The following is a 19,674-nucleotide window of genomic DNA, read 5'->3' on the forward strand; positions in this document are numbered from 1 at the left end:
ATAGTACAGTAGGTTAGATATTGCTAGTCCACCATCCTGTATCCCTCTCTGCAGTATCACTCTGCGAGCTCTCGGAGTCCTGCCCGGCCAGATAAATGTTAATATCAGCTTGTTTACCATAATCAAAAGGATTTTGGTAGAAAGATAGGGAGACATTGAAAAAGAAACAAGAACCTGGGCAGAATGTTCATTTTTATAGATTGAATTCTGCCAGCTGAAGAAGGAGGCAACTTATCCCAGCGTTGTAAATCGGCCGTAAATTTTGGTGACCAGGTTTGTAAAGTTTGTTTTGTGAAGAGCCACAAGAGATTGTTGTTATGTTCACATCCAAGTAGCAAAAACTGGCAATTGATGTACGAAATGACAGACCCTCTGGGGGAGTCGGTTTGGCAACAGAGTTGATTGGAAAGCCCCACTTTTGTTGATGTTCAATTTATAGCCAGAGAATGAGCCAAAGGTGCTGCGAATATTTATTATGTTGTCAATGCAGGCAATAGGGCTCATAATATATAACAGTAAGTCATCAGCATATAAGGACACAGGGTGCTCCACAGCAGCTTGGTGGATACTCTTTGCAATGTTGATGGCTTTGAGGTTATGGGCAGCTTTTGCATTGCCAGAGCAAAAGGAATGGAGACAAAGGGTATCATAGAGAAATCATAGAGTACCTACACTGCAGAAGGAAGCCATTCAGCCCATCGAGCCTGCACCGACCACAATCCCCAAAATCTTACATATTTACCTTGCTACTCCCCTAGGGGCAATTCTAGCATGGCCAATCAATCTAACCTGCACATCTTTGGACTGTGGGAGAAAACCGGAGCACCCGGAGGAAACCCACGCAGACACGGGGACAATGTGCAAACTCCACACAGACAGTGACCCAAGGCTGGAATTGAACCCAGGTCCCAGGTGAGGCAGCAGTGCGAACCACTGTGCCGCCGTGCCGCCCTTAGTGCCACCGTGCCGCCCTTGATGGGTTCATCTGGATAGAGGGAAGTACTTTGAGTACAGAGAGTTAAAGAACAAAGAACACAGAAAACTACAGCACAGGAACAGGCCCTTCGGCCCTCCAAGCCTGTACCGACCATGCATAGTACCATTTCAATTAGTATGCATAATTGAAGTCGGCGAGGTCTAGAGAAGGTGAATCCATGAAATGTTGAACCAAGCCCAAATTTACCCAAAATTGGAAACAAATGATCCCACCCCACCCGATCAAAAACTCTGCATTCAGAGGGACAACAATTTCATCTTCAAATTCCTGTCTGGTAGCTGGGAAGCTCCACCCAGCACCAGCACAAATCACAAACCTGAAAAACCGAACACACAACTTAAAACGTTGAGAGACATTTATCCGTGATGCAGGTGACTAAGAAATCACTGCAACTGTACCTTGAAGGGGAATCTTACTGGGCTTGTTTCTGCAGGAACTGCAGCTAATAATTACCATTCTTCCTTTCAATTTTTTCAAACATTCACAGTATCGGCTGTAGCTCAACTCTTGTTAGTGTCTGAAATCAATGGCCGGAATGTTACCACTGTTCACGTCGGTGGGATTTTCCCATCCCACTGCAGTGATCGGAGATTTGGCTGAGCGCCAAATTCTCCGACTTCGCTGCAGTAGGAGCGTGGTGCGAACGGCCAGTAAGATCGCGCCCCTCTGCATTCAATCTCCACTTAATGGGATCGATCACATGATCCGGCCTGATAGACCAGTACTGAGGAGGTACTGTACTACAGCAAGGGCTGTCTTTCAGGTAAGGCGTGAAATCGAAGTTCCACCTACCCTCCCGGATGGTTGTAAAAGATTCCATGGCACGGTTTCGAAGAAGAGCAAGGCAGTTCTGCCCGGCCAATTTCTATCCCCCAAATCGACATCATTAAACAGAGAGATGATCCGGCCATCATTGACTTACTGGTTTTACCCGGACGTTGCCTGGTATGGAGGGTATTAGCTATGAGGAGAGATTGAATAAACTGGGATTGTTCTCCCTGGAAAGAAAGAAGCTTATAAATTATGACGGGCATAGATAGCGTGAACAGTTGGAAGCTTTTTCCCAGGGCAGAAATGACAATTACAAGGGGGCACAAGTTCAAGGTAAAGGGGGAAAGGTTCAGTGGAGATGTGCGGGGGAAGTTTTTTTACACAGAGGGTGGTGGTGGCCTGAAGTGCACTGTCAAATGAGGCGGTTGAGGCAGATATATTAGCGACATTTAAGGACTTATCTGGATAGACACATGAATAGACGGGGAATAGAGAGATACAGGCGGTTGGTCTAGATAGGACAATGTGATCAGCGCAGGCTTGGAGGGCCGAAAGGCCTGTTCCTGTGCTGTACTGTTCTTTGTTCTTTGTTTGTGGAATCTTGCTGTGCACAGGTTGCCATTACCATTTACTGCACTTCAAAAGTATTTCATTGGTTGGAAAACATTTTGGGACCTCCCGGGGTCACAACAAGAAAAAGCCATCCCGAGAGGAGGACAGACATGGGTCACAAAAAGGGGAAACGCTTGACGGCTTACTGTGAGTGTTCACTACCTTTTGCAAATTCTAATGCCGCAATTCTGCACAGAACAATCACCAAACCTTTGGACTGATGACTGCAACTGCAATTTGTTTTTATTTTTCTTGAGCGATGAACACCGTTCGTGAATTCAGCAAGTTCTGAAATGTTACACTTTTGTTGGTGACCACAATTCTCGCAAAATAAATGAATGCGCTCCTGCAGGCTGTTCTGACAAGGAACCTCCAATAGCCTGTATATCCATTATACGTGTATAGGTCTTTAAATCAAAACTACCAAGGGAGGGAAAGAAAAAAAAACAACAAAATCAGACAAATCGCATCCTGGTAGATGTGGAAATGCAAATTCCTCTTGAATTTTCTGCAGCACATTCTGAAGCTGGTGGGAATTGCCAGCGGGAAAAGCATTTCCGTCACCTTGGCTCCCGAAGGTTCAGTCAGTACTGAGGAATTAGCTCCGGAACAGTGACAGGACAGTCAGGTGTCCGCTACAGTTCGCTGCTGGCTGTTCAGATCTCTGCACTGGTATTTGTTTACATGACATATATACCAACTGGTAAAAACTAATAGCACTTATCAAAAAGGAGGATGAAACCAAAATGAAAATCGCCGGGGGCAGGGGTAACACAGTTCCGACTTGACAGCCAGTGCCTTACCCTTAGCCGACGCGTCACCATTTTATGAAAGTGAATGGACAGTGGCAGGGAGGCAGATTAACTTTTCCTCTAGTACCTGCTGAACAGATTGCGATCAAACATAGAAACATAAAAACTAGAAGCAGGAGTAGGCCATTCGGCCCTTCAGCTCTGCCAAGGCTGATCATCAATTCAATTTCCTGATTCCACCCCCCCTCCGCGCCCCCCCCCCCCCCCCCCCCCATTCTTCCCCATAGGGCGGCACGGTAGCACAGTGGTTAGCACTGCTGCTTCACAGCTCCAGGGACCTGGGTTCGATTCCCGGCTCGGGTCACTGTCTGTGTGGAGTTTGCACATTCTCCTCGTGTCTGCATGGGTTTCCTCCGGGCGCTCTGGTTTCCTCCCACAGTCCAAAGATGTGCGTGTTAGGTTGATTGGCCATGCTAAAATTGCCCCTTGGTGTCCTGGGATGCGTAGATTAGGGGGATTAGCGGGTAAAATCTGTAGGGATATGGGGGTAGGGCCTGGGTGGGATTGTGGTCGGTGCAGACTCGATGGGCCGAATGGCCTCTTTCTATACTGTAGGGTTTCTATGATTCTATGATATCCCTTGATCCCTTTAGCCCCAAGAGCTATATCTAATTTCTTCTTGAAATAAGACAACTCAACTACTTTCTGTGATAGTGAATTCCACACATTCACCACCCACTGGGTGAAGAAATTTCTCCACACCTCAGTTCAAAAAGGTTTTCCCCTTATCCTCAAACTATGACCCCTAGGACTTCCCCACCATCGGGAACATCCTTCCTGAATCTACCCTGTCTAACCCTGTTAGAATTTAATAAATTTCTATGAGATCCCCTCTCACTCTTTTAAACTCCAGTGAATTACACAACACGCCTCACTTCGGCTGGTTATATTCCTTTCTCCGAGTTCCTTTTAGATAAAGCCAATGGATTTCCATATCTAATGTATTCCCAGTGACGGAACAGATAGGCACTCATTGTATTTGTTGTAGGTTGCACAATCAATAGTGTCAGCCTCACAGTGCCCCCTGAAGCAGAAGTTAAGTAGGCGTGCTGAGCAGGGTTCTGTCTTCTGCATTCAGTATCTTGCCCTAGTGTTAATTCCCACATTGATGTTTTTTAGGTTCTTTAATTACGAAACGTACCACACGCAGGCCAGATAGCATCTTCTCTCGAAAAAGCATCATTTAAATTTGCAATGGAAGGTTCTGACATAAATCCCCTCTCGCAGGTTGCACAAATGTCTTGCCAGACAATACAATAAAACTTAAAAATTAAACTATGCACCAGACAGAGAATTTCCCCATAATCAACAGCAGATTATTTCACTGTAATCCCACAGTAATAACACGGCGAGCAGTTCTAATATCATTGTCTGAATGTCAGGCTGGTCTGTGCTCAGTCCTCAGTTACGTCAGATGGTACCAAGGGATTAAAGCAGCAAGGCTAACATGTTTAAAATGTTTTGCATGTTAAATGCTTCAGTGTTTTGGGAGATTTCAGGGAAATGGCTTGCAGCTGATGGTCGGAAATTTCACTGGTATGTCTATCGTAAAGCCCTGCTTCCTTTTATTTAATCCGGCCCAAAATCTGCTGTCCTTTCCCAAAGATCATGGATTCTGATGGAGGATGGCTCCCCCATGCTCTGGAACTTCTCTCATAACCGCACAGTGGCACAATGGTTAGCACTGCTGCCTCACAGTGCCAGGGACTCGGGTTCAATTCCCGGCTTGGGCTACTGTCTGCGCAGAGTCTGCATATTCTCGCCGTGTCTGCATGAATTTCTTCTGGATGCTCCGGTTTCCTCCCACAGTCCGAAAGACGTGCTGGTTAGGTGCATTGGCCGTGCTAAATTCTCCCTCAGTGTACCCGAACAGGCATCGGAGTGTTGCGACTAGGGGATTTTCACAGTAACTTCATTGCAGTGTTAATGTAAGCCTACTTGTGACAGCGAGTTCAAGAAGGCAGCTCACCACCACCTTCTCAAGTGCCTTTAGGGATGGGCAATAAATGTTGACCTAGCCAGTGATACCCACATTCCCTGAATGAATAGTAATTCAAAAGTAATTAAAAAAGGGTTAATTCATCCTACCTTCCAATGTTAAAGGATCCTTTAGGAATTCCACGATCCCCATTGCCAAACAACAATGGGTTTTTCAATGTGTACCAAGTCTCATTGAAATCCCACCATCTGTTTTTGAGATGAAATTGTTTCCAAACAGGGGTGAAGATATTGCCTCCACCCACCTTCGACAGAGATAGTAAGCACAAGTATTATGAATAAGAACAGTCAGGAGAGAGCCATTAGAAAGTTAGAATCTATACCTGACCCTTGTACTGACCCTTTCAGCACTGCAGTGTGCTGCTAAAGATGTAGATTCAAGCCTCCAAATCTTCACACGCTACAGACACACCCATCATGCAGGGTCCTGGCAGACAGGTAACGACAGAGGGGAATGTTCAAATATTAAATCACCCCAAACACTTGAAGATACCTCTCGGCAGCTGAACATGAGAGAGGATAGAAACCCCCCCACCGACGACCCCCTTCAAGAAGATTGGGGCTCACATATGGGGCGGGTGAAAGGAAAGCATGAAAGTGTAAAGTAGCCAGTGATATTATTTTAAACACTTAGGATTCAACATTTTTTTTAGAATTGAAGGTTTTTCAAGTGCTAAACGGAGCAATTTTTCACCGCATGCCAATCAGGGAAACTAATCCCAGAAGTATTCCTGTTAAACCACACCGAACTGAAATCTCCCACGGTAAAGCCTGAGCCCTTCCTGAGCTGAGTTTGAACTCAGTTTGTCATTGGCCCCATGATACATTGGCCTGTGTATAGACCTGACTGCTGAGTTAGCCCTTTAAGCCGAACACACTGGTCACGCCACATTGCTTTTTGATTCCATTTTTTTTTTCATTTTGTAACCATCTCCTTCTGCTCCTTTGATAAGCTCACTACCACGGCCTGTTTAATGTCCAATTTGGCTGATAAATTTGGGAGGAAGATAAAGGACATCAGCAGGAATTTGAAGTATGCAGCATCGCCCTGTCCCTCCCCGAAAGAAGCAGAGCTCCGCAATACTGAAACAGGACGAGGGGCTCTTCTAAAAGTGGAATTGGTTTTGAGAAAAATCTTCGGGAAGCAATCAAGAGGATCGCTTTCAACGATCCCCTGTCAATTCCAAAATCAACCAATGATCAGTGGACACTTGGATTGATTTAAATGCAGAACCGCAGACAGTAAATCATTCAGAATCAGTGCAAGAAAGTCCCTTTTTATTTTATCAAACATCCAGCAGATGAAACGTGAAGTTTAATGAGCCAGCCTGCCTTTACAAAGATCACCCTTTGAATTGCTGGCAGTAATTCACTCATATTGTTCTTCAACAAGGTGCTGGGAGAGACTCTCCGGTAGCAAGTGCCAACTTTGAGCACTCCCGGATCAGATCCAAAATGAAGCTTCTTCTTCTTTCCCTCCACATCAGAACAGCTCCCCCCCCTCCCCCCGACTGCTCTTGTGCGTCACGTGAATTGTTCCCCCTCTCCCCAGTTGTCCCTCCAGCCATTTGTGCTCAGTGCGAAGATGGACAGTTTTGTGCTGTGTGGCCATGCCTGCCAAGAACAAGGCTGAGGCTGCCTCCAACTCATCCCACGTGGGACACTTTTAGCCAGCGCTGAGCTGATTTTCATCCCATCAATTTGAATGGGATTCAAATGGCAGATTCCAGGGAGGAATGGCAGCGTGACAACCCATTGCTCCACTCAGCACCTCCAAAGCTACACATCATTTAAATTCTTCGCCTCAAGCTGAGTACTACTCCTGTAATCCCATCAGAAGAAACGCTTCATCGTGCATATGCTGTGCAGACCATCGCTGGGTATTCCTCGTCACCTGCAGCCCAATCTCTCCTCCAGCAGCCAATTTGAGACTCGATAGTCTCACTTCTGCTGCAAGCACTCCAACTAGTCGGCAGGGAAACAGAAGCAATTAAGCCAGGGAAGCATATCAGATGTTTCCTTTTCGCCCCAATTATAATCAAGATTATCGCACAATATTTTAATGGTTGGCTGGTGAATGCTGAGACATTCAGATCAGCAAGATCTTGGGTTTGACCACTGGGACAGGATTTTTCGGCCGCGCTCGCCCCAAGTCCGGAAAATCCCGCCCGAGGTCAACGGACCTTTGCATGGTCCGTGTCCCGCCCGCTACGATTCCCATAGCAGGCAGGATGGGAAAATTCCACCCCTGGGGAGTTTTTTTAATTCATTCATGGGATGCGGGTGTCGCTGGCTAGGCCAGTATTTATTGCCCATCACTAATTGCCCTTGAGAAGGTGGTGGTGAGCTGGCTTCATGAACCACTGCAGTCCCCGTGGTGTAGGTACACCCACACTGCTGTTCGGTGTGGTGTGAAGCAATAGAACAGCTCAATGCTCTTAGCAAACCCAAGCTTGGACTTAATGATCCTAAGAGCATTTGAAGACCTTAACGGCACCTTAAGGACTCAGATGAGAAGGCAAGATGATGAATTTCATACAAAGAAGGGAGGAAATGAAGACTTTTTCAAAAATTACTTTTACGAGTAGGAGGGCAAGTTCAGCTAAGTTACTCATGCAAATCTTTGGAGGTAGTTTAAGTAAAACACTGAGAGAGAAATGATTGTACCCTCAAACAGGGCAGAAAACAACACCACAGGCGCCGGAGTGTGGCAACTGGGGGATTTTCACAGTAACTTCATTGCGGTGTTAACGTGAGCCTACTTGTGACTAGTAAATAAACTTCGATAAATAAACTTCAAACCTCTATGATCGAAGAGAAGGGATTTTTCTCCATTTGTCATTTTTCTTTTTTTGAATCAAATGGGAAATTAAGGGGTACAATTGTGGAAATGCAAAAACAATCAACTCAATTTTAGTCGCAGCCCGTAACATGGAATAGGAAGGTGAGAGGTAACGGATCGTCCCGCTGTGAGGAATTATGGAAAATACCTGATGTTTGTTCCAATTTGCCTTCCCGACCACAGTCTCTATCTATAATGTCAGCCCAGTTCAAGTAAATACACAGCTCTGCAAATATGTAAAAATCTGTGTGGAACTAGATGTCAGTAATATATTCCTGTTTGTTTAGATCATGCCCAAGGTTAGAAAAACAGCGATTTCTCTTTGTGTCAGTTTTGTTTGTGGGAATGGCAGAGGTTGTTCTGAATAAGATCCCAGCTGAAACATTCCAGCACCACGAACAAGTGTGTAAAGAACTCAAGAGGCAAATTTATGCATCGCAAGCTAACACTATTTATTACAAAAATGCAAATAGGTTTTGCTGTCTGTCTTTCAACTTTAATGGAGAAGTGGTTTTAATTTACTCCCTGTAAGTGTTTCTAAGGAAACCAGAATCACCGGCAGCTTTTAAATTTTTATGTGAGCTTATACTTTTCTTTTAAATCTCTTTGCCACTGCACGGAGCCGTGGGTCAGTCAGTCGCGCTTCGGTCGCCCACGCGCTCGCCTTTAAATCAGAAGATTGTGGGTTCGGTTCCACTCCAGAACTGGAGCAGATAAATCAAGGCTAACATTGAGGTGCAGCTCTGAAGGAGTGCTGCACGGTTGGAGGTGATGTCTTTTGGGACAAGGTGTTAAACCAAGCCTGCTTCTGCCATCTCAGGTGGCGATCCCAGGGCACTGTTTCAAAGAAGCATCAGGGAAGTTCTCCCCAGTGTCCTGGGCAATGCTTACCCCTCAATCAACATCACAAATTGTATTATCCGATCATTTTCTTATCACATGTATCTTTGAGGGAGCCTGTGTGCAAATTGGAAATCATAGAATGTCTACAGTGCAGAAGAAGGCCGTTCGGCCCATCGAGCCTGCACCAACAACAATCCACCCAGTAACCTCACATATTTACCCTGCTAATCCCCTTGACACTAAGGGGCAATTTAGCATGGCCAATCAACCCAACCTGCACATCTTTGGAGTGTGGGAGGAAACCGGAGCACCCGGAGGAAACACACACAGACACGGGGAGAACGTGCAGACCCCACACAGTCAGACACCGAAGGCCAGAATTGAACCGGGGTCCCTGGAGCTGTGAGGCAGCAGTGCTAACCACTGTGCCACCGTGACGCTCACGATTCTCCAGCCATTCACGCCAGTGGGATTCTCTGGTCCAACTGAAGTGAACAGAGATTTGACTGAGCACCAACTTCTCCATCCACGCTGGCAGCATTGACAGGGCGTGAACGGCCAGAGAATTCCAGCCCATGCTTCTTTCATTATAAGTGACTACACTTCAAAAAATACTTAATTCACTCTAAAGCAAGGCATCCTGGGTCATTAAAGACTCTATAGAATCCCTACAGTGCAGAAGGAGGCCATTTGGTCCATCGAGTCTGCACCAACCACAATCCCACCCAGGCCCTATCCCCATAACCCCATGCATTTACACTAGTTAGTCCCCCTGACACTAAGGGGCAATTTAGCATGGCCAATGCACCTAACTTGCACATCTTTGGATTGTGTGAGGAAATCGGAGCACCCGGAGGAAACCCATGCACACACGGGGAGAACGTGCAGACTCCACACAGACACTGACCCAAGCCAGGAATTAAACCGGGGTCCCTGGCACTGTGAGGCAGCAGTACTAACCACTGTGCCACCGTGCCACGCTGTAGAGATGCAAGTTTTACTTTTACTCTCTAAACAAACGTAAGTTGGAAGTCAGTAAAGAAATGAAATTGAGGAAAGTGTAAGAAATAGCAGGACGGGGACTGGGAGAGGCCATGTTCAATGGGAAGAAAATTAGATACGAGTTCACAGTAATGTGTCACCATGTGTTTGGCACATGGTGGAATTGACCAAATGAGCTCCACAATGAGCAGGTTGCTGGGATAGGATTTGGCAGATTCCCTTCACATTCTGCTCCACTGTTACTCGGATGCCAGGAATGGTAAGAACCTGCCAAATGCTCAAAGAGGAACAACTCAGTGTCCCAGCATGGTGCGTTGCGCTTGACAAAACCTCCCTGGGGTCACCTCAGATACTGCAGCTTCCTGAAGGGCTTTCAATATTTAGAACAACAACTACTTACAGACAGGACTGCAAAAGTCTGAAATCCGTCATAACACTTGCACATGTAAAGTTTATTTATTAGTCACAAGTAAGGCTTACATTAACACTGCAATGAAATTACTGTGAAATTCCCCTAGTCGCCACACTCCGGCGCCTGCTCGGGTCAATGCACCTAACCAGTTTGTCTTTCAGACTGTGGGAGGGAACCGGAGCACCAGGAGAAAAACCTACGCAGACACGGAGAAAACGTGCAGATTCCGCACAGACAGTGACCAGAGCCGGGAATCGAACCTGGGTCCCTGGTGCTGTGAGGCAGCAGTGCTAACCACTGTGCCGCCGTGCTGTATGTTGGGGCACTCGATGAAGGCTGCCATGTTAAGTTCCATGGACTGTCTGTCGTTACAGAATATTGCTATTCGGTATCTTTTACACTGAGGAGCAGCATCAATGTTGTTAGAAATTACAATGCCTTACACTCACAGGCCCGAACGTTTCGGGTGTTCACACCGGCGGGATTTTCCCATTCTGGGCGCTAAATTCTCCGACCTCGCAGCAACGGGAGCGTGGTGTGAATGGCAGGTAAGATTGCACCCAAAGCATTAAGGTTATTTAGACTCATTTTCATAAAGGTTCTGAACTTCATGGAATCGATCAAAACCCACCAACGTAGAGTGGAGATTAACAGTAAGTCTGTCAATTTAGAAAGTAAATAAACACAAAAGGTTTGTACAGAATCTACACACTTCACTTAAGGCTTACAACTCATCCTTACCTACCGGACAATGACTGAGCTTCATCAGTGGTCAGCTCTGCCTCTAGGTAAGAAGGTTCTTCTTCACAAGAAGGAGCACCCTAGGGTGAGGAAGGGGGAGAGCAGGACACACTCCGTTACTCAGAGGCTGTACCTCTCCAGTCACAAGTATCAGCCATAACCCGTCTGTCTATCCTCTTGCAGTATAAGGGTATCTGACACAGCAAGGGTTAATGTGGGAAACAATACTACCCACAATGCAATGTAAAGCTACACATGACTTCAGAGAGTGGAGGCAAATATGGGCTTGGATAAAGATCTGTGTAGAAGCAACCATGGAGTAAGATCATAGCTTGGACTACACCCTGTAGATACATACAGAGTTATCTGTTATCAATAAACACTCAACCATGGAAGACTCAGAGTCTCGTTGTGAGACTCAACATGGTGGCTGTGAACTTCAGAGAATCAGCTGGAAAATTAAGGGAGCAGCATTCTGACCTGACTGGAAGCAGCTGATGGGGGGGGACCAGGATGGGGGTGTGCTGGAGGAGTGGGTTGTTTGATACCCTACGACTTGGCACATTGTGCAGTGGTGAGTGTCCAGCTTGCGCTCAATGCCATCTGTGACCTGAAAACGGTCATGCTCAGACTCAATGGTACTCATGGTCTCGAGGCAGCGGAGGTGTGCAGTGAAATCCTTCCCGCAATTGCAATCTCGTGGGGTAGATTGCTTTGGACTGCACTTCTTTTCAGTTATTTAAAGAATCTTCTATTGCAGTTTGTTTGGGCTTCAGTCACACCCTCTCTGATCTACGGGCATCGGTGCAGAGGGGGGCAAGTAAAGAGGGTAAAAATACAAAGGCTGAACACATGAATATGCTACTACACGCAATAGGTCTGATAGTCGATGACATTAATACAAGACTAGGAATAAACAAATCCTCAGATAAATCTGATGTAGTTCTAAAATCATTTGATACATTTTTAATCTAAGAGGCAACAACATTTTGGAGAGGACAAAATTCATCAAATGTGTTCAACAGCCCGGAGAACTGTTCGACTCTATTGTAGACAAACTACACAGATTGACTGGTGATTGTAACGATGGTGATCTTAAGTCAGAACTCATAAGGGACAGAAATGTTGTTGGAGTGGCTGATGATGCCCTTTCAGACACATTGCAGGCCAAGGAAGATTTGACTATAGGAAAGGCCACACAAATAGTCAAGTCCAAAATCCGCCAATACTACCCATCGTATTTATGGGGCGAAAGCAAGCCATGGTACAGGGCAACCCCAACTATCCAACTGGTGAAACAGCAAAGGGGCAAAGAGACTCCAGGCCAGGAAAGGCAATACCCAAATTGATCACAAGGGGGTGGGCAACTAGGTTGGTACTGTGGAGTCAAAGAACCTCATAAGCGAGAGCAATGTCCAGCAATCTCAGTGCAGTGTCTCAACTGCAGCCACCAGAGACACTTTGAAAAGCTATTCCAAGCTGAGACACTGAGACAGTCGGAGGATCCCAAGAGAATCCATGAGATGGAGGTACCACACCTGTGTTTTGTGGATGAGGTCAAGGGTCCTGGATTCTCTTTTTTGGAATGTGGCCATCTCAGTAACCGGGCTCCTCACCAACATCAAACTGGGCACAGGAGCCAGTGTTACTGTCCTCTCAGATTGGGAACTATGTCTGAGAGAGCTCTGGCTATGAACAACAGACACACCACTCTACGGACTGGAGAAATCTGACTTCTGGTCATAGGCATCAGCCTCTAGCCGTTAAGTTATGGTGACAAGCCGATATTCAAAGTCACGCACATCGTCTAAAACCAAGCTTTTCCTCTCCTGAGCAGAGATTTCTATGTTGCCCTGAGCCTCCTTAAAATGGCAGAGGACATCAAGACAACCTCATTCATCAACTACACAGAACTACACATTCCTCAGAGGCTCATCTGTAAAGAAAGTCTTGACTGGGCTTCAACTCTGAACCTTCACTCTTCACACAGCCACTTTCTCTCATTTCCTTGCAGGTGGCAGCAGCTCCCCTTTGGTCAGACCAGCCGAACCTTCAGATAATCACTACTGTACCTCAAGTGGAAAACACACAGGAAGATTTATTTTTATATTTATTTATTTATCAGTGTCGCAGGTAGGCTTACATTAACATTACAATGAACTTACTGTGAAAATCCCCGTGTCGCCACACTCCAGTGCCTGTTCAGGTACACTGAAGGAGAATTTAGCATGGCCAATGCACCTGACCAGCCCATCTTTTGGGCTGTGGAAGGAAACCAGAGCACCTGGAAGAAACCCACGCTGATACGGGCAGAACGTGCAGACTCCGCACAAAAAGTGACCCAAGCCGGGAATCGAACCCAGGTCCCTGGTGCTGTGAGGCAGCAGTGCTAACCACTGTGCCACCATGCTGCCCTGACCAGCAACAGAAGAATGAACCCCAACCCTAGGCTCCAACAGTTGCTGCCACACTACCTGCAAACCTTATGACACAGACACAGTAACCTCCAACCAATATACAAAACTGCAAGATGATGCTGGGGCAAGGAACTACTGACCAGAGCTTTGCCCAGTGAGGTATGAAGACACAAGGAAGAACACAGGGTTTGGGTGAGCCCTCTGATGAGGAACAACCAAACGATGGGCAGAGACATCTTCAATTCCCACAAAGATCACGGCGAACCACAGGGTAAAAGAAAAATCAGGTTTGTACCACAAATGGATGGAGTGAAGATTCTCTCTGGAAAGAATGGGATTAGTCAGTGATTCCTGAGCAGAACAGATGGGGAGTTGACAAAGAGAAGTTCAACTCCAAGGAGTGGAAAAGGCCACTGAAGAAGACAACCAAGCGCCAGAAATACAGACCACAACTCAAACTCTGAATCAACAAAGGATGCCCAAAACAACAGAGCCTACCACTCCTCTGAATATGACCAGAATGAGATCTGGAAGAATTGTCAAACCTCCAGATCATCTGAATTTAAAAAGTCAGAGACATGAGGGTAGGAGAAGGGGTAAAATGATTGTAATGTAAATATCTTGAGTAAAGACTTGGGAGAAGGTGTAATATAAGGCTATCTGGCAGAGCAAGAGTTAAAGCGGGACTGGAACCGGAACTGTCCACATGTAAAGAGACGCATAGCCTGAGACTATAGGCAGTTGTGGACTGGACAGAGACCTGCGTAGAAGCAAGCACGGTGTCGGCTCATAACTTGGGCTACACCTTGCCTGTATGTAGATAGTTATATGTTATCAATAAACACTGAAGCTTCGACCATACAAGAATCAGAACCTCTCTGTGAGACCCACTGAACATGCGGCACCTCCCAGCTGAACAAAAGGATACATGGTGACCAGAGTTTGTGAGGGGCAGTGTGGGGGGGGGGAAGGGCGGAGATGGGACATACTGAATTAATCAGCAATGCAAACACAAGGGACCGGTAAAAAAAATCTGTGCAGCTCCCATTGCTGGAGACTTAGGTTGCCTGCAGCAATGTGTTAGTACATGGTTTTACGTGCTACAAAATAGAGAAATTGTCATAATTATAAGGCAGGACAAAGGGAATGAAGATTCAGTAATACTGGACAGAGCGGACTGAGAATATATGCCCCCTTTCTCTATGAAAGGTATTTGTATTCAATGTTAATGCAGCGTTGGGTGAAGGCAAGCAACTTCTCAGCGATGGTCAAGAAGGCAGCAGATGGCTGCAGGTTTCAAAGCGACTGAGCTGGCCTGAGTTCACTGCCGAATCTCCCTAATTCAGTGTGTTTCTCAGCCGTGAAGACACGCAGTAGAAGCATCGCCTGCTCTAGGAGTGTGCACCTGTGGTGTTTGTGCAGTGTGGGCACAGAGCGAATCTCCCAACCACACACTTATCTTTCACTTCATTCAGACTGCTGGCTTTGCAGCTGCCAGGAGCCAAGTGGTTTGTTTCCTAAGCTGTGAAAGAGTCACATTTTCCCCAGCAATAGAAACGCGTGCACTCTAATTATTTCATAACCTGCATCATAAATATCTTTAATATGCAGCTGCATTTAATAGGTAGAGCAGCAACCGACTGCCAATAAAACAGAGGCCAGTGCTCTCTGTGTGCAGTGGGTGTTAAACCGATTCTGTGCTCCAGCTGCCCCAGCACACCTGTGCCATGAGAGTTTCAGCTTCGATTTGAGCTCAGATGAGAACAACTCAGACCCCCAGCAGCACGACAGGGACCATGGAAAGGAGCAACTCCAGAATTGTAGGACACACACCCGCACAGGATCAGCAAGGTGTTTCCAAACCACAAAGACACCAATGAAAACACCAAACAATATCCGGAGTGCTGATGGACATTGGACATTTCCAACTGCATGGACAGTGCGTGAACACCCACACTCCTCCAACACACCTACCAGCAAGCACCCACCCACTCACCCCTTTCTCAAACGCACACCAGTCTGCAGAAACATAGGATGTTCCGGCCCAGTTGTAGTACACACATACACGCACGCACACACACACACCCTAAAACACTTGCGCGCAATCCCTCAAACATACACAAGCACCCACCACTCCCCCAAAACACGCACATACTCAGCCATTTGTTTTTACATATGGTCATGACAACGGACCATAGCCCAAAATTTACTTACAGACATATTGAGCTCTTAAGTAAGACGTGTGCTTTTAAAATAGGAAATACAAGCCAAAGATGGCTGAGAATGTGACTTATGACAATGTACTTCAGTACAGGCTATCTGGAAAGTTCCTGTGTGGATTATACACAGTCCTGAAAGAAATCACAGAATGTTTCACCTCTTTTCAGACAAAGACACTTCAAAGGAAGAGATTGAATGCAGAAAATAAACTGTAATCTCCTGTGGGGATAATGGAAGTTAATTATCATCTCAGCAGAAACCATCCTGTTGAGTTATATCCCAGACTGTTGACACGATGTGAGTTGAAAGAAAGCAGTTTCTGGGTGAAAGGCAAGTTTGTGGTTTGCCCCTTCCAGGAATGCCTGAGAAAAGAGGTAAAAAAACAACTGAAACCCTGGCCTGTGCGTACAAGTCTGATGTTCTAATTCTCCTGTGCCAGTGTGTTCTGTGAAGGTCACAGCTAAAGAACATCCACTAGGCATCCCGGCACTTGCAGATATAAAGGTCGCTCTCTCTCTCTCTCTGATTACTGAAAATAAGTCATAAATCAGCAAATCCATTAAAAATGAAACAAGTCTACTCCTTTCAGCTAACCCACAGAACCAAGAATCTCCAAACCAACTGCTCAACTGCCAAAGCCAGAGCTTCCGCAATCACCCAACTTAACGGCTGTAATGTTTCACCATCTACTCCTCACGAAGAAGCCAAAGACTGATTTGTATATCGTTTTTAACCTTTATTTTTGGATTTGCTTCTCATTTCTAATCTGTGTGCATGTGCGTTTCATTTTACCATTTTCTCCCGTGTTTTAATAACCAATAAACGCACTCTTTCTTTAACTCAAGAAAGCCTGGTTCAATTGCTTCCATTTAAAATATAAATAAATTTGGGCTGGGATAATGTATCCACGAGGAATGGGATCCTTCTTAAATTAACCTTGTTGTGACACAGCGAGGGGGTTGAATAAAGAAGGGGAAACCAGTGCATCCCTCCTCACCCGGGATCAGGCCCTCTCAGAGGTCCAGAGAAGTCTGGGCCACCTCCAGTTTTTGAGGCCTCCTAGCCATAATAAAAAGATGAAGATGCATGAAAACAAAATAGGGCACCATAAAAAAGTGTGACATTCAGTTTTTTTCAGTTATCAATGTTTTCCTATCCTTTTTCTAATTATTGAGGGAAAATCCAGCTTGTATGCAATGCCACAGTTGATATTAAGCATGATGAGACCATTCAAATGCTCTTGTCCCATTGTTGAATGGTGATAGTTCCTTACTTGCTTCAATGCATTGAAAGTGCATTCACCTGTAGTTACTGATGCAAGCAAACTGACAAAAATATGCAATACAACTGTGATATTAGGAGACACCCCAGAGGGTCCAAATTTGAGTATTTCGTGAAGTAATTCCTTTTGGTTTAGGACTTTTATGTTGAAAAACTATCCATTATAAAGAATTACTGTGAATGAATAGTACGACAACTTCAACCGTGAGCTAGGCTTGCCACTTTAACATATATGCACGTACGTACACATTGCTTCATGAACGAATAGGATAGGCTGTGCAGACACTGTCTGATGTATAATACGGAACAGCAAAACTTAATTTATTTTCCTTTTTATTTCCTTATATGCACATAAACAAGGTATCAAATGGCAAAGAAAGAACAAGTGTCTAAATTTCAGGCCCCCTTTGAGCTTGAGACCCAGGTCTAATGACCCTACAGCCCGCAATCCCCCTTCCCCCACCCCACACTGACATCATCCTGGGGGGGGACCGGTCATAACAATACCACCTCTGCCCTACCAGAACGTCATGGCATCATTGAGTACCAACACATGGCAGAGTGGGGTACTGAGATGCTGACTCAATCTCCTTATCGCAAACCACGTCTCTGTGAGCAGACACTGAGTGAAGACCAGGCACAGAAGGAAGGATAAATCAGGGTGATTTTCATCCCTCAGTCACACTTACCTGCCTTAAATGCAGCCAGGTCAGGCAACGATGGTGGTGGCCTGGGAGAATATCATTCATCCATCCGCTGCACTGTGCTGAGTGGACCGTTTATGAGCACTGAGCAATGTGGAGAAAATGAAGAGCAATAATCTTTCACAGCCACCACAGCTGTGTTTCTCTGACCAGTAATTTAAATTAAAGCATTTATTGGAGGGGTGCATGCCAGTGAGATTAGCAAGCAGTGCAGTTAGTCTAGTCACCCTATGCTTCTTGAAGGCTCCCAGTCACCCAACGTAATGTAAAAGCTAACCAAACCATTGTTTTATTTATTCAAGAGGTATAGGTTTCATTGGCTTGGCCAACATTCCTTACCCATCCCTAATTGCCACTGAGAAGGTACTGGTGAGCTGCCTTCTTGAACTGCTGCAGTCCTGGAGCGGTAGGTACACCCAAAGTGCTGCTTGGGAGGGAGTTCCAGGATTTTGACCCAGTGACAGTGAAGGAACGAGGATACAGTCCCAAGTCAAGATAGTGAGTGACTTGGAGGGGACATTCCAGATGATGGTGTTCCCATGTGTCTGCTGCCCTAGTGCTTCTAGACAGTCTTGATTGTGGATTTGCAAGATGCTGTTGAAGGAGCCTTGCTGAGTTCCTGCAGTGCATCTTGTAGATGGTACACACTGTTGCTACCGTGCGTCAATAGTGGAGGGAGTGAATGTTTGTGGAAGGGGTAGCAATCAAGTGGGCTGCTTTGTCCTGGATGGCGTTAACTTCTTGAGCCTTGTTGGAGCAGCACTCATCCAGGCAAGTATTCCATCACATTCCTTTCATCTTATGAAGTATTTTTTTGAAGGGTCATCACCGTTACAAGGTAGGAAAGCAGAAAGTATTCAATCTTTAATTTGATTGCGGGTTTGCTGAATGTAGGAGTGCAGTTGGTTCATTGATTGGCTAGGTGTTGAATTGAAGAGCACAACAGCGCACAATGGGACCCAACTGGAGAGGAGGGAATGATATGAGATGCACTGGTCAGAGGCTATAGTGTCAGTGCACATACATAAATGAGGATAGATTATAGGAACTGGGGCAGTTCCTCTGAGAGAAAAGCAAGTTAAGAGATTTAATAAAGGTGTTCAAAATTACGAGGGGTCTGGACAGAGCAGATAGAGACAAACTGTTCATGTTGACAGAATGGTCAAGGATGAGAGGATACCATTAAAAGGTGCAATACAAAAGAACCAAAGGAAAATCTATTTACTCAGCAAATGGCTAGGATCTGAAATGTGTGAAGGATGTGAAGGAGGCAGATTCAACCATGGCTTTCGGAAAGAAACTGGGTAAAGATCTGAAGAGAAAAATGTTTAAGGCCACAGAGGAATCGGATTGGGTGAGGTGAGTGGGCGGGGGGGGGGGGGGGGGGGGGGGGGGGGGGAGGGGGGGTGAGTGGGGTGGGATGAGCAGGGTGGGGTGGGTGGGGGTGAGGTGAGGGGGGTGGGGGGATAGAGTGATGCAGAGGGTGGAACTAGCTGAGTTGTTCTTGCAGAGAGTAGGCACAGACATGATAGGCCAACCAGCCTCCTTCTGTGTTGTAACTATTCGACAATTCAATTCCATTAAACCAAGGGACCCCCACCCAGCGACATAGCAATGGTGAGTTGACACTTCCCTGAGACTGTCAATTAGTTTCAGGACCAGATCATTGGAGCTAAGATCTGTACCAAGCCATCCTGGGATTCCATTACGCAATAAATACGAGATTGTTAATAACCAGGTATCTAGTTGTGAAATGTTTGTTTTAAAATTCTGATACATCTAGAACGACTGAAACATGATAACAGCTCCCCCCTCCAGTCCAGAAATATACAAAAGCTACTAAACCTATTTGTAGAATAAGCATTGAAAAAAGTGATTTACATCACTAAGAGCCTTGAGAAAGCTTCCCGACAACATGTGATTGGCGCGAGCAATTTGCTCCAAAATGTATCAAGGCAATTGTTGATCCACATTTGTATCTGGAGACAGCGCTCAGTTCCTCAAGCCTGCTCTGCCATTCAA

Source organism: Mustelus asterias, chromosome 13 (genome assembly GCF_964213995.1).
Source record: "Mustelus asterias chromosome 13, sMusAst1.hap1.1, whole genome shotgun sequence".
In the NCBI taxonomy this organism is placed as follows: domain Eukaryota; kingdom Metazoa; phylum Chordata; class Chondrichthyes; order Carcharhiniformes; family Triakidae; genus Mustelus; species Mustelus asterias.